The sequence below is a fragment of the Leptonotus elevatus genome, chromosome 14 (assembly GCF_054856555.1).
Source record: "Leptonotus elevatus isolate MCC_2025b chromosome 14, RoL_Lele_1.0, whole genome shotgun sequence".
Classification (NCBI taxonomy): domain Eukaryota; kingdom Metazoa; phylum Chordata; class Actinopteri; order Syngnathiformes; family Syngnathidae; genus Leptonotus; species Leptonotus elevatus.
The window spans coordinates 21,978,712-21,993,317 of NC_141252.1; the positions used below are offsets into that span (position 1 = coordinate 21,978,712).

The window sequence follows — 14,606 nt, forward strand, 5'->3', positions numbered from 1 at the left end:
CCTGCATCTGTGATCGTATAGGGTTGCATGAGGGCGTGGCATGGGCAGCTTCTACATCTGGCATCGTCAATGCAGAAAGGTATATTCAGATTCGAGAACAACATATGCTCCGCTCCCATCCAGGCACCATCACTTTCAGAGAAGATCTTGCATTTCTCAACACGATAATGCCAGACCACATGCAGCACCAATTACAACATCATGGCTGCGTAGGAAAAGGATCATGGGATTGAAATGGCCAGCCTGCAGTCCACTTCTTTCATATATAGAGCACATTTGGCGCATCATAAAGGGGAATGTGCAACAAAGAAAGCCCAAGACAGTTGAACAGTTAGAGAGACACGTGTTAGACAAGAATGGGACAGCATTCCTATTTCTAAACTTGAGAAACTTGTCTCCTCGATCCCAAGACGTTTGAAGACTGTTGTAAGAAGAAGAGGGGACGCCTCACAGTGGTGAAAATGGCCTTGTCCCAACTTTTTTGAGATTTGTTGACACCATGGAATTTAAAATCAACATATTTTCCCCATAAAATTATACATTTTCTCAGTTTAAACTTTTGACTTTTGACTTGACAAAATATTGAAATTGGCACTTCCACATAATTGCATTCAGTTTTTATTCACAATTTGTATAGTGTCCCAACTTTTGTGGAATTGGGTTTGTAGGTGTGTGTAACATTTGCTGACGTATAGTACCTATATCCTGCATATCTTCACCCACAACTCAGCAACATTAAGCATTAAACTAAGTGGTAATTATCACTGTATGTATATTAAGACGTAACAATCATTCCAAATATAATCAAAATTACTACAATAAATGGTGAAGTCCAATAACAATCACAGAAGTGGTGATTTTCAATAAAGCTAAAATATGTCACAACAGCCAATTAAGTGAAATATAGGGGCACTTAGGAGATACCTCAGCCTAATGATGTGGAAGAAAATTATCTGTACTTTGATATTCATGTAATGAAAATAAAACATTGAAATGGCTATTCTTAATAAAATCAGGATTTACAGTTTTAGTAGGAATGATGGCCACCACTTGATATACTAATACTTGTACAAAAAAATAGCAATAAATTACAGCAAATTTTAATATACTTTACTGTGTATTAATGAAAGTTCCTATCAATGTTTAGGAATGTCTTTATTGCTGAAATTCTAAGTGGCAAATAAGGATCAAATACAAATAAAAAATAAAAAATCATACTAATGTGCATACTTTTTAATTCTTAATGTAAGATTTCACGAGTTATACAAATTTCAAAACACAGTTTGTTCTCAATTATTGTAGATGACTTACCTGGCAACGAAGCTCATTATAGGGATGGTGCACCTCTTTCAGAATCCATCCCACTCGCATCCCCACTGCTGACAAAACTCCTGTCATGAATTTTCATCCATAGGATGGACCTGTCTGTCAAAACAGAAAATTAAGTTTTCATTCACTTTGCAAATTAGTAGTCCTGTGAAACACACACACTAAGATTGAGTACAGTTTACCTAAAAATTTTGCAACCAAGCCACACAAACTGGTCAGATGTGGAAGATAATAATAATTCAGGCTGATCCCACATTTGTGGTTTCAAGTTTTGTTTGAGTTGAAGGGCATTCTACACGAACCCATACTTGTGTTGGACACTGGGCAGTCACATTAATTTAAAATGTTCACAGTAAAAGTGCAACATGTCTATTCACCTTCATTACGACAAGCCTTCTGTATAATTTAACCTTAACGATAACAGAAAATAACGATTGTGTATGTGCAACTTGGGTGACTACTCGGCCAACATACTGCGCTTGAAGCTAAACATCTGCTTCTGGGAAGAAATGACAAAAATATTATATGTCTGTTAGTGAAACACACACTGTAGATATAAAGGAAAATCATGTTTTTTGTGTGTGTTGTAATATTCTACATCATCATCATTACTGTATTATGTTATAGTTGTGTAAATAAACTTGCCAAGTAACTTTTAATGTTATGACGTAGGCCTACCAGCAGATGGGACGAAAGGTCAATGGTCTGATTAATGGTAGTAATACATTAAATGATTGTAGCTCAAGAGACCCAAATGCATTCGTTTACGACCGACATCATCAAAATAATACGCAACCACTAGTTCGGAGCCAGAAGAACATGATGTCAAACAAGCAAACGCGTAGAAAATAAACCATCGCAAGTCTAGAAATGACAGGTTGTTGCGTGCGCATATCGTACAATTATTCTATTATCTGCACAAAACAGCATGCATACTCTTTCCTCAGCATACACTACTACTTTAACTTTTCACAGATTGAAACACTTTCGATTTGCCCAATCCGGCGAGCCGTTCACGGCAAACGGCGCTAGCAGGAGAGTTGCCGTCAAAATAAAATATCTACTGCCAAAAGCAAAACAAACCAAGCAAATTAAGAAACCATTGTATGTGAAAACTTACCTTATCAATTGAAGATATGATTGCCATTTCCAATTCTGCATCTGAGATATGTCTTTTTCGGGTGAGTCTGTGCCGATGACAGAACCTTCTAACGGACATAAGTGAGAAGTTAGGGGCACTACTGATGTTCACTGGAAATCTCGGCATGAGTCTTTCCAGCCTCAAAAAGTTGAAACATTAAGGCAGCATTGTCCTCCAAACCGGCCATTATTAGTTTGTTGTTAATAAGTTTGTCTTTTCTCCTTTTTTCAGTCTTCTTAGTCTACTTCGAAATATTTTTTCTTTTTCTTCGTCTTCTTCTTCTTCAATTAATACATCCCACAACCACGAGTCAGATTTAAAAAAAAAAATCGCTTCCGGGTCACGCAACTTGCGTCAAGTGAATATATCCAAACTGAATGAAACCGTCCAAATAGTCCGTTCTCCGTTTTCCCCATTTTCCATTTGTGCACAACATCGGAAATCAGAAAACGAGTCGTTCTCCGTTTTCTTCTTTTTGGTTTTTGGAACGAATATTGAGAAAACGATTTGTTTTTTTGTTTGTTGTATTTGTTTGTTGTATTTGGAAAAACGAATGATACACGGATTTGTGGCTGTCGAAATGAACCTCCAACACAAAATGCAGATAGTTCAAACCATCTGTTACATCGGAAATCGGAAAACGAGTCGTTCTTTATTTTGGTTTTGAATATTGAATTTTTTTGTTTTTGTACTTCCCGTTCGACTTGGAAAAACGAATGAACGAATGATACACGGATTGCCACAGACCTTTTCACCAAGTGGGTTGTAGCTAAACCTCTCGACACTAAAACTGCCACTGAGGTGTCCCAAAAAATTGCTAACATTCTTTGACGTTGGACTTGTTGAGAGGATCATTAGTGACCATGGGCAAGAATTTGTAAATGGGGTACAATTATGTATTTGAAAACAAACATTGTATTAGTGACATACAATATTTGGAATGAATCGTACTGAATCTTTGAATAGATGTGGTCATGCCTGCTTGAGGGCTATCATGGTGTTTTTGAGGTTTTCGGAGTCAAGCACTGCATTTTCTCAGCATACCATCCACAGTCCAATGAACAGGACGAGCGCACCAATGTCAACATAAAGGCTGCACTTTCTAAATACTGCGGGGAGGATCAGGATGATTGGGATATCCATCTAAGGGGAATTGTGGCAGCTATTAACACATCGAAGCAGGTAATATTGTGTAAAAATGTTTGATGCAACCAGTTTCATCAAGACAGAACAACAAAAATTCTATCGATTTGTCCTTTTTATGTGTGCGTGTTTAACAGCGATCAACAAATTACACACCATACTGTGCTCTTTTTGGAAGACACCCTCGCACACCAGGTGTAATAAACATCAGTCAAAAAGAGGGGTGTGACAAAGGAACAGCTGGAGGCCAAAACTGCAGAAGTTGCCGATCTGCATGCAAAGGTGATGATGAAATGGAAATACTTGCGTCTAAAAACCCTAACTATGACATCTAAACCATTTAATATGTTCTCAGGTTTACCAGAACATTAAAAACGCACAGGACAGACTGAAGAAGTCGTATGAAAATAAAAAAAGACGGAATGTGAAAGCAGACGGAATGGGAAAGCTTTTAGCCCTAAAATTGGTGATGAGGTCCTGAAAGCTAACAAGAAAAAGGAAGGCCGAAAAGGAGGGCGATTGGAGTTCAACTGGTCTGGGCCATACATAATAGCGTCACTTTCAGAGAAAGGAGTGGCAACACTTTCAAGCAAAGCTGGGGTTGTCCTGAAACAAAGCATCACAGCTGAAGCCATTCATCTGGCCGAAGTTGAGAGGTACTATAATTGCTGGTTAAAAGACACACTGCAGTAGAAAACTTGATCTGCAATACTTGCGTAATACTGTATTCTTAATTCCTCAAGTTGACAGCTTCTAAAGAATTACTCAAGTTGACAGCTTCCAAAGTGACAGCTACCAAGGTGACTGCTTTCATATATTTAAATGTGTTTTGTTTAGGTCATTGCCAGGGCTATGCCAGTAAAGAACAAAACCTAACTATACTCCAGATGACTCTTTTTGTTTTAAAAAAGGAATATCATTTTAAAGTGTTCTTTAACCACCAATAGCTGAACAGGTGCCCATTTCTGGTCAACTACTACGACGAGTCAGTACATGACCACGACTATTGGCTTGGCCTGGGATATTTGAAACCTATCAAGCCTGTTCAAGCAATGCTGGTGGGTACAATATACAGTATATATGTGCACTTCTATTTAGGTTTTGAATATGTATTGTTTAGTGTTCACTATGTTTTATGTATGTTTTCTGAATTGTAATTGTAGCTCGATTATGTGCTTGACAAGAAACGCTCTGGGGCAGAGATTCTTGTCAAGGATGGGGACATCTGTTTAACACGGCAAGACTTCTGGAGCTTGGGTCTTCCTCAGTATATGGAATCCAATGTAAGTATGTTAAAAATATTGTTTTGGGCTACAGAAGACTGCACATAGTACTTTCCGGTACTTCTGATACTCTGTTGTAGATTAAAAATGCATGCTTCAAGCTCATTGAAGAAGCTCCTAAAATACACGTATGGTTTTGTCATGTATTAAAATCTGCATTTGTAAAAATAGGCCCTATAGTTATCTTATTGTTACTGTTTTTCCTCAAAATAATGTATTGGTATTCTAAATAGTGAAACATAACTGCTGTTTAATCCTGTTTTCCATGATAGATATGTTTTGTTGTTGTTTGTTTGTTTGTGTTTTTAAATCAATGCAAGGAAACGACATCCACATTGTGGACATGTATATTGTTCCAACATGGAAGGACAAACAAGTGGACCCAACGGATGCTCTTCCTGTAGGATCTTATTACTTGTGATTGTCTGGCTTTGTTGACATAGCTTGACATACATCTTTGCAAATTCACTTCTTTAAAATGCTAGTGTGACACAATTTCCAAACACTTACTAATCATTCCTACCTGGAGTCGACAGCCCGGAAAAGCAGATCACTATTAATTTGCACAAGTCCATTTTGAATACTTTCAGCAGTTGCAATAAAAATAAAATAAAATAAAAATCTTTACATTTTTACAGTTTTTGCTGTATGTAATGCAGGTTTTTTAAAAATGATTTGCAGGTACTGAACCCAGCACAAAAAGAACTGTATTTGCTGGACTCACTTAAACCAGATGGCTTTGGTGACACTCATTTCCATACCACCTTTAGGTTTTGCATCAAAACAATCAGCCCTGTTCTGTGGCTTGTTGAGCAGGAATTCTAAAGAATTAAAAGTATCCCAAAAATCCAAATAAACAGCTAATTGGTCTGATCTACCACAAAACTTAATTTGTAACCATTGCTTCACATCTGTCAGGTTTGATTGACGATACCATGAATTCTAATTTGGCAAGCATATGTTTGAATCTTCAAGCCTCGTTCAAAGGCTGTTTTAAAGGTTAGCCTCGTTCAATGGCTATATAAGGTTCTCTTGTTAAAGCTCTGAAGCCTTGCTATTTCAGATTATTTTTTACAGTAACCGAGCTCATCACATTACTCAAAGAAGTGGTCCTCATTGAAGGAGATGGAGCAATCCTGAAACTGGCCCTAGTATGCACTACATTCAGGGACACCGTCTTCACCGCCAACTTCAGGAGACAGGCACATTTCCAGTGGCTTGACAGTAAGTGCTTTAATTACAGATACACAACACAGTTTCATGTTTTTACCAGCTCTAATGAAATTTGAATTTTTGCTTCACAATTTATTTTCCACAGGTGTTGCGCCATGGAGCAAGTGTTCTGTTCCCATGTTAACAAATTTTATGCCATGTACGAGATTCAGACCTGTCGGGAATGTGGAACCCATGATAAAAACAGCAGTCCTGGTATACAGCTTTCAGCGAATATTCTTAATTATGTTATAGAACATTGATGTTCAATGTCATAAGTAGTCAGAACTCATGCCATGTAGTCATTTGCCATTGGTGTCACACCGCGGTGAGGTTGTCTTGTCATTTCCTGTTTTATTTTGAAAATTCTGACTCCTTTCGTTTCAGGTCACTTGCCCTTCCTCGTGTGGTGTCAGTGTCAACCCTGATTCCTGATTGTGTCCACCTGTTTCCCATTACCCTCATGTGTTAAATGGTCTGCGTCTCCCCTGTCTTGTGCCGAAGTGTTTTCGTCAGAGCCACTCAAGCCAGTCATAGTCCTCAGCCTTGTTGTCCTGTATCTAGTCATAACTTTGGTTTGTATTTTTGTATAGCCACAGTATGGTTTTGTTTGGAGCGCCTTTAGTTAACTTTTAATAGCCTTTGTTTTTTCCCTCTAAACGAGGAGTTTTTTTGTTTGTTTAATAAATATTTGCCTTGGCCTCAAACCCCTATCTCTGCGTCTGAGTCCTAAAACTGCCGCGGCGTGTCAGTACACTTAGGCCAGTATGGACCCAGCAGAGAGGGAGCGAATGGCCGCAGCGCTGCAAGCTCAGGAAGCCCGTCTCTCCCAGCAAGAGGAATTTCAGGCAACCATGGCAGCGCACATGGTCCAGCTCACAGCACAGTTACAGGACCTTCAGGATCGCACCACTAGCCCTCCGGCCGTGCCAGAGACTCAAGCAGCCATGCCGATTCCGCCCGTGCCGTATGCCGGGTCGGGGATCAAGCTAGCCTCCCCTGAGCGATTCTCTGGGGAGCCAGGACAATGCAAGGCATTTTTGACTGACTGTGACATTCATTTTGAGCACTCCCCCCAGGCCTTTCCCACAGATCAATCCCGGGTGGCTTTCATGATTTCCCACCTGACTGGGAGAGCCAGAGCCTGGGCCACGGCAGAGTGAGCACGCAGTTCCCCCCTCTGCGGCTCCGTCACGGACTTCCGAGCCGCCCTTCAGAGGGTTTTTGATCCAGTCTGTTCAGACCGGGAAAAGGCCCGGCAGCTAAGCAGCCTGAAACAAGGAAAAGACTCCGTGAGCGACTATGCCATCCGCTTCCGCACTCTCGCGGCAGAGAGTGGCTGGAATTCCACGGCGCTCTATGACGTCTTCCTCAAGGGCCTGGCGACGTCCATCCAAGAACTGCTCATCTCAGTTGACCTGCCACCGGACTTGGACTCCCTCATCGCCCTTGCCATCCGGACAGATCATCGACTGCAGGAGGTTACCCAGAGCCGCGGTCACAGGGCAAGGACGATGGAGGGATCCCCGCTCTTCCAAGCATCGGGGCTGTCAGCTCCTCTCGGTTCCTCGTCAGTACAGCGCCAACACGTTCCCTTGGGACCAGAGGAGGAGCACATGCAACTGGGCAGAGCGCGGCTTTCGCAGGTGGAGAGACAGCGCCGACAGCTGGAAGGGCTGTGCTTTTACTGCGGAAACCAAGATCACCTCGTGGCCGCCTGCCCAGCCAAAAGGACCAAAGCGGTGAATCAAGTTACGACTTCAGTGTCGGTCCCACGAAAACTCACTCCAGTAAAAATCATTCACCGCACCACTTCCACAGACCTCCATGCCCTGATAGACTCTGGGGCAGATGAGAGCCTGATAGACTGGGGGCTTGTGAGACATTTTGGTGCCAAGACTGAGCCGCTAATTAAGCCCATTAAGGCTAGGGCACTAAATGGTAGTGAGTTATTCACCATTACACACATCACAGAACCCATCCAGCTCCAAGTTGGCAAACATAAAGAGCACCTAGTTTTTCATGTGTTTCAGTCTCCTTCACAGACTCTGGTCCTGGGACACCCATGGTTGTGTGAACACAACCCCCATGTAAACTGGTTGACTGGTGAAGTTCTGGGCTGGGGAAATAATTCTGTGAGCCATGGGGTTGGTTCACCAATTCGGGAAGCGGACATTACGACTGTTAATCATATTTCTGGTAATTCCCTCAGACTCTGAGTACCCAAATCTGAGCATCGTGCCTCCTTGCTACCATCACCTCAAGGAGATATTCAACAAGACCAAAGCCATGTCGCTCCCACCGCATCGTTCCTATGACTGTGCCATAGAGCTGATTGCAGGTTCCACCATTCCCAAGGGACGCCTATATTCTGTTTCAGGACCAGAGAAGGCGGCCCTGAAGGAATACATCGAAGCTTCCCTGAAGGCTGGACTGATTCGTCCTTCGTCATCACCAGCGGGAGCGGGTTTCTTTTTTGTGGGGAAAAAGGATGGTTCCTTACGGCCTTGTATAGATTATAGCCTCCTTAATGACATTACAATAAAAAAAACGTTACCCACTTCCTCTCATGTCATCCGTGTTTGAAAATCTTCAACAAGCTACAATCTTTACCAAATTGGACTTGCGCAATGCATACAATCTCATTAGGATCCGGGAGGAGGATGAATGGAAAACCTAGTGGGCATTACGCATACCTAGTCATGCCCTTTGGTCTCACTAATGCTGCTGTTTTCCAGGCCATGATTAATGACGTTTTGAGAGACTTTCTGGACCAGTTTGTGTATGTTTATTTAGACGACATACTTGTATACTTGTCAGATCTAGCCACACATCAAATCTATGTTTCCAAGGTTCTTCAAAGACTGCTTGAGAACAAACTTTATGTCAAGGCAGAGAAAAGTGTTTTTCATGCCAAAACCATCTCCATCCTAGGCTTTGTCATAGCCCCTGGGAAGGTACAAATGGATCAGGCTAAAGGTAGCGCCGTGAGGGAGTGGCCCACACCTGTTAGCCGCAAGAAGGTTCAGCAATTCCTTGGGTTTGCTAACTTTTACAGACGCTTCATCAGAGGGTTCAGCGCAATAGCTGCCCCTCTGCATGCCCTCACCTGCCCTCTGGTGAGGTTCAGCTGGTCACCGGAGGCAGAAGCCGCATTTCAAGCACTCAAACAACGCTTTGTCACAGCACCAATCCTCACAATGCCAGATCCACAGCGGCAATTTGTTGTGGAAGTGGACGCGTCCAATGAAGGGATCGGAGCTGTCCTGTCTCAGCGTGCAGAGAAGGATGGAAAGATGCATCCCTGTGCCTTCTTGTCACGACAACTATCCAAGGCAGAGCGTAACTATGATGTTGGGGACAGAGAGCTCCTGGCTGTCAAAATTGCTTTGGAAGAATGGAGGTACTGGCTTGAGGGGGCGAAGCATCCATTTGTGGTCTGGACTGATCACAAGAACCTGGAATACATACGCAAAGCCAAGAGACTTAACCCACACCAGGCCAAGTGGGCGCTGTTCTTTAACCGTTTTTCCTTCTCTCTCACTTACAGGCCGGGGTCTCGTAACGTCAAGCCCGACGCCCTGTCTCGTCTCTATGACCCCGAGCCTGTAGCTAAGGAACAAGCGACCATCCTTTCGCCGAACCGTGTGGTTGGAGCCGTGTCATGGCAAATCAAGAGGGATGTTAAACAAGCCAACGGTGAAGCAAGTCCACCAAATGGATGCCCGCTTAATAGACTATTTGTCCCAGTGCAGCTGCGCCCAGAGGTGATCCATTGGGCCCACACCTCACTTCTTTCCTGTCATCCGGGAGTCCGACGGACAATGTACGCCATCTCCGAGCGATTCTGGTGGCCTTCCATGGAGCCGGAGGTCCGAGAGTACATCGAGGCCTGCTCGGTATGTGCCCGAAATAAGTCATCCACCAGATCGCGCATGGGCTTGCTGCAGCCCCTTCCCATTCCTTCCAGACCATGGGCAAAAATATCCCTGGACTTTGTCACAGGACTCCCCATCTCCCGAGGTAAAACCACAGTTCTCACTGTAGTCGACAGATTTTCTAAAATGGTCAGATTCATAGCCTTGCCTAAGCTTCCCTCAGCCAAGGAAACGGCTGAGGTCATGATTAACCACGTCTTTCGAGTTCATGGGTTCCCTAGAGACATTGTGTCTGACCGGGGGCCCCAGTTTGTGTCTCACTTCTGGAGGGAGTTTTGCCGCTTAATCGGCGCCAAAGCCAGCCTAACCTCAGGTTACCACCCTGAGGCTAACGGCCAGTCAGAGCGCCTCAACCAACAGTTAGAAACCGGTCTCCGATGCCTAGTCTTCCAGAATCCTGCAACGTGGAGCAAACACCTGGTCTGGGTTGAGCTTGCCCATAACTCGCTGCCTACTTCTGCCACAGGACTCACCCCATTCAAATGTGTTTTTGGCTATGATCCCCCCTTCTTTGCCAACCAGGAGTCTGAGGCCTCTGTTCCTTCTGCCCATGCCTTGGTCCGCCGCTGCCATCGCATCTGGGCAGCCGCTCGGCAGGTACTGGAGCGCCAGAGGGACAGAGTCCAAGCGAGCAGCTGATCAAAAGAGGAGACCTGCTCCAGCATACCAGCCGGGGGATAAAGTGTGGCTGTCCTCCAAGAACCTTCACTTGAAGGTGCCATGCCAAAAGTTGGCACCACGGTTTGTGGGTCCGTACCCCACACTGAGTCCTAAAACTGCCACGGCGTGTCAATTGGTCAGTATGATTGTTCATATCTGTATGGTATTTCAATCTTATTCACAGGATATGTTGGGATGGGGAAAAGAGGAGTACTACATGCATTTTACTCTGAAGACCCTCATCGGGGTACTGCAGTCTCTTCTGCAGCCAAAGGCAATTGGTAAACATAAGTTTAACACTCGCAAAGACACTGAATTAGCTGACTAAAAGACACCACTCTGTGTCTTCATAAATGTACTATTAAAGTGACACAGCAAAAAACATCTCTGTCATATTTGATTCAAGCTCTCTTTTCAAATGCACAACAAGTACAATACTAGAACTGTGTTTTTGTTTTTTCTTTCACCTCCGTAATATCGCTAAGAGCCATCCCATTTGATCTGTTAGTGACATAGAGACCATAACTCATGCATTTTGTTACATGTGACTTATCTAATGTGTTGATCTCTGGTCTTCCCTTGTCTGGGATTAAAGGTTTGCTGTGAAGCCCTTTCAGACTCGTTTGTTATTGTTGGATAAAGGAAGAAAATTGTCAAAAAAAATTGCCAGGCTGGAGGACGTCCTGTTTGACTTAAGCTAGGACAATTGTCAATTGTCCCACTTACTGTTATTGTTTCTACGTTGTATGCTCTGTAAAGCATCTGTGAGTGTTATGGAAGTGTTTTACCAGTGTTTTATGAGACTCATGATCAGTTAAAAGTATGTTCATTCTGCGCTTGTTGACCGGGACGAGATCCGGGGTGGAACATTACCTTGGAGATAGTGCCATGGAGATAGCTGCCCCGACCTACTGGGCTGGGTTTGGATGAAGAACCCCTTCCTGATGACGTCATTTTGCAGTGCTTCAACATAAAATGTACTTTCGCACTATCCATCCATCCATTTTCTTAACCGCTTATTCCTCACAAGGGTCGTGGTACTTTTGCACTATTCTAGTTAATATTCTTTAGTATCACAAACTTTGTAAATTGTTGCCCATTCGGTATCCATTGCAGCCTAATCATCCTGGAAGGGGGATCACCACATTTGCGGTCCCTTCTCAAGGTTTCTCATTTTCCCCCTGGTGGGGTTATGGAGTTTTTCCTTGCCCTCTTGTGGTTCGATCAGATCAGGGGATGTCATACAGCATTTGTTAACTGTGGGCATGGAAGCCTTTTGAGATTATTTTGTGATTAAGGGCTATAGAAATAAACTTGACTTGATTTGTGTTTTACTTTTTTTAATACTACACAAATCTTGAACAGGGCCCGAACCCTGTCTGTTAAGAGGAGCAGACAGACACTTAGATCCTGACATTTATACTACCTCTTTTGCACGTGTATATGTATTAACTTAATTCTGAACATATAAAGAAAAGTTTTGCACTTATTTTTCTTCAGTCATTTATTGCTTTGTTAATGCATTTAACATCTTTAAAGAAAAAAGTAAAATGTGCTACTGTAGTTAACTTGTTATGAGGTTCTTAAGTATTAGGTTATAATAAATGTTTTGACTTTACGGTAGTAGGCCATTACCTTTGATTCATATTTATATCAATATTCCATGAAACAGACATGCACACACATGCAGGTTTCAAATAATATTGTAGTGTAACAATTAGACCAGTCACCATCATTTTTTTTTCTCTTCCTTTACCTAACATTTCCCTTTTGGAAATGTGCGTTCAGTCAACCTTGGTTGGGCGAGCCCTTTTCGTCTCTCCCCCCTTTTCGCCTAAACCAATCCAGATTACCCTCTTTTGAAGTCAACCACAGGCTATCTCACCAGGATGCGAATGTTTGTTTGTCACCAGCCAGAACCATGAGTTTATGGTATCAAAGTATTTTATTGGAAAGCATCATCTTCACCCCTGCTAACATCTGAGTGTTGGGCAGACTGGTAGTCTGCAAACTCTTATCAAAGTCAAAAAACAACATGGGCCAAAAGGTCAGTTGGAATCCTGGTCAGTACATTCCAGCCTTCTAGAAGGTTACACGTGACCAGAGTGCCTCCAAGTGGTCACAATCGGAACTGCCCTCACATGAAGAAATCTTACACATTTCACATAAGAAATTCATCACATACAAGTGAACTTACGCACAACTGAATGTTTCACGTCATGCTGTTATGTCTATGTCAGGCCCAGCGGGGGAAGGCCCCGGTCATCACGCCAGCGTACCTAGTGAAAGCTAACCATGTTACTGAGTTTGCCAGCTCGCCGACTGGCGAATTCCACCCCAACACCGTGGATGTGACTCCACCCAAAGTATATACAAGTGTGTGTGTGTGTGGTGCATTAAAATTGGGAGCAGGTGAGATGGGGCAGAGGGAAATTATATCCCCCCGCTCAGATCCACCTGCTCCCCAGACGTGTATGTGGTGCATAAACCAAAAAATAAGGGCGTGGGGGGCGTGGTGGCATGGTGGGGCGGCAGGGATACAGATGGGGGACAGCAGCACTGCTTAATACTGCGGTCTGCCCCAACCGATAGCTCCCCATCCCGACACAACCGCTCCCCCAGTTGTGGGGTGCATTAAAATTGGAGGGGAGTTGTAGGGCGAAGTAGTGTCTCCACCCTACCCCACCCCCCAAAAAACTGTGTTATGTACCCTATGTGTCTATTAACAAAGTGTATTGTACAAAACTAGTGCAGTGAATTAAGAGAAGCGACCAGCAGGGTCTCTCTCAAACGGGCGGGGGCAGAGGCGCACCCGCCCACCACAGGCACACCCACCCCACCCAACCCCCCAACGGGCATAAGGGAACAGCCTGGCGGGGCGATAGGGCTCGCATCCCGGATACTGGGGCCCGCCCAAGGTGCCAAGAGGCTCACTGGAGCGGGGCAGGCACAACACCCCCACCCGCCCGCTCGGCCTCCGGAGCCCCGAGACCCGGGCCATGGATGGTGCCCCCGGCCCAGGGGAGGGGGAGGAAGGCGGACAAGGGGAGAGGGACGGGACTGGGGGAGGAGACGACAAAAAGGGCAAGGGGTAGCAGAGAGACGGGAAAGAAGGGTGACGAGGGAGAAGGGACAGGGAGATGGAGGACAGGCGGGGAGAGGCGAGGAGGGAGAGGCGGCAAGAGGGAGGAAGGGAGAGGGTAGAGGGAACCACAGGGCACCCCGGAGGCCCACTCGTCCCAAACCGCCTCGCCGGGCATGGAGCAACAGACCGCGCCGGGGCGGCGCTGCCCCGGACACCAGGAAGAGCACCGCAACGCAGCACCCCCCCAAGAGAACCAGGGAACGGCCAAGACGCAGCTGCCACCCAGCAGCCAACAGAGGTGCAGAGCCGCTCACGCTCAGCCAGGGGGGACAGCACCTATAAAGTTAAACCACTGGCATGCAGTGATTCCGAATATTAACCCTTAGTGCCCATTGGAATGAGGAGTTGGTGACTGTAAGGTGTCATTTGATGTAGTCTGCTCAATCCTGCTGGCAGTAACTGGGTTCCTGACTATAAAAACACAACCATTAGTTACAAATTGCCAATTACAGAAACAGCAATACAAGTTATCGCGATGTGGTGGCTCTCGCTAACAGGCAGAATTAAGTAACCAGATTTAGATTAAAAGATTCTATATACGTATACCATGTTTGTATACATTTTGATATTTGGTTTTTATTCCAGGCAGATATTTTTTTCCATTAAAATGTGATTTATGAGGAGGTTAGACCATTGGTCGATATTTGTTTGAGTTTGTTTATTTTTAACAATAATTGTTTTTTTTGCGATAGTAAGGGCTACAAGTGTAGATTGAAATTGTTTACGTGGTAAGTCAGTTGTTGTTAGGTCACCTA

The 14,606-nt window shown here is 44.2% G+C and overlaps 1 long non-coding RNA gene and 2 pseudogenes across 1 annotated transcript; all 3 read left to right on the plus strand.

The window, feature by feature from the left end:
• Window positions 1-14,606, plus strand: part of LOC147163309 (uncharacterized) — a 134,176-nt pseudogene that overhangs the window by 105,706 nt on the left and 13,864 nt on the right.
• Window positions 1,045-6,821, plus strand: LOC147163312 (uncharacterized). The gene is made up of 8 exons (XR_015097165.1): window positions 1,045-3,652; window positions 3,751-3,895; window positions 3,969-4,269; window positions 4,357-4,413; window positions 4,561-4,671; window positions 4,777-4,896; window positions 5,974-6,120; window positions 6,215-6,821. It is a non-coding gene; the product is annotated as an uncharacterized LOC147163312 (long non-coding RNA).
• Window positions 8,251-11,034, plus strand: LOC147163313 (uncharacterized; annotated as a pseudogene).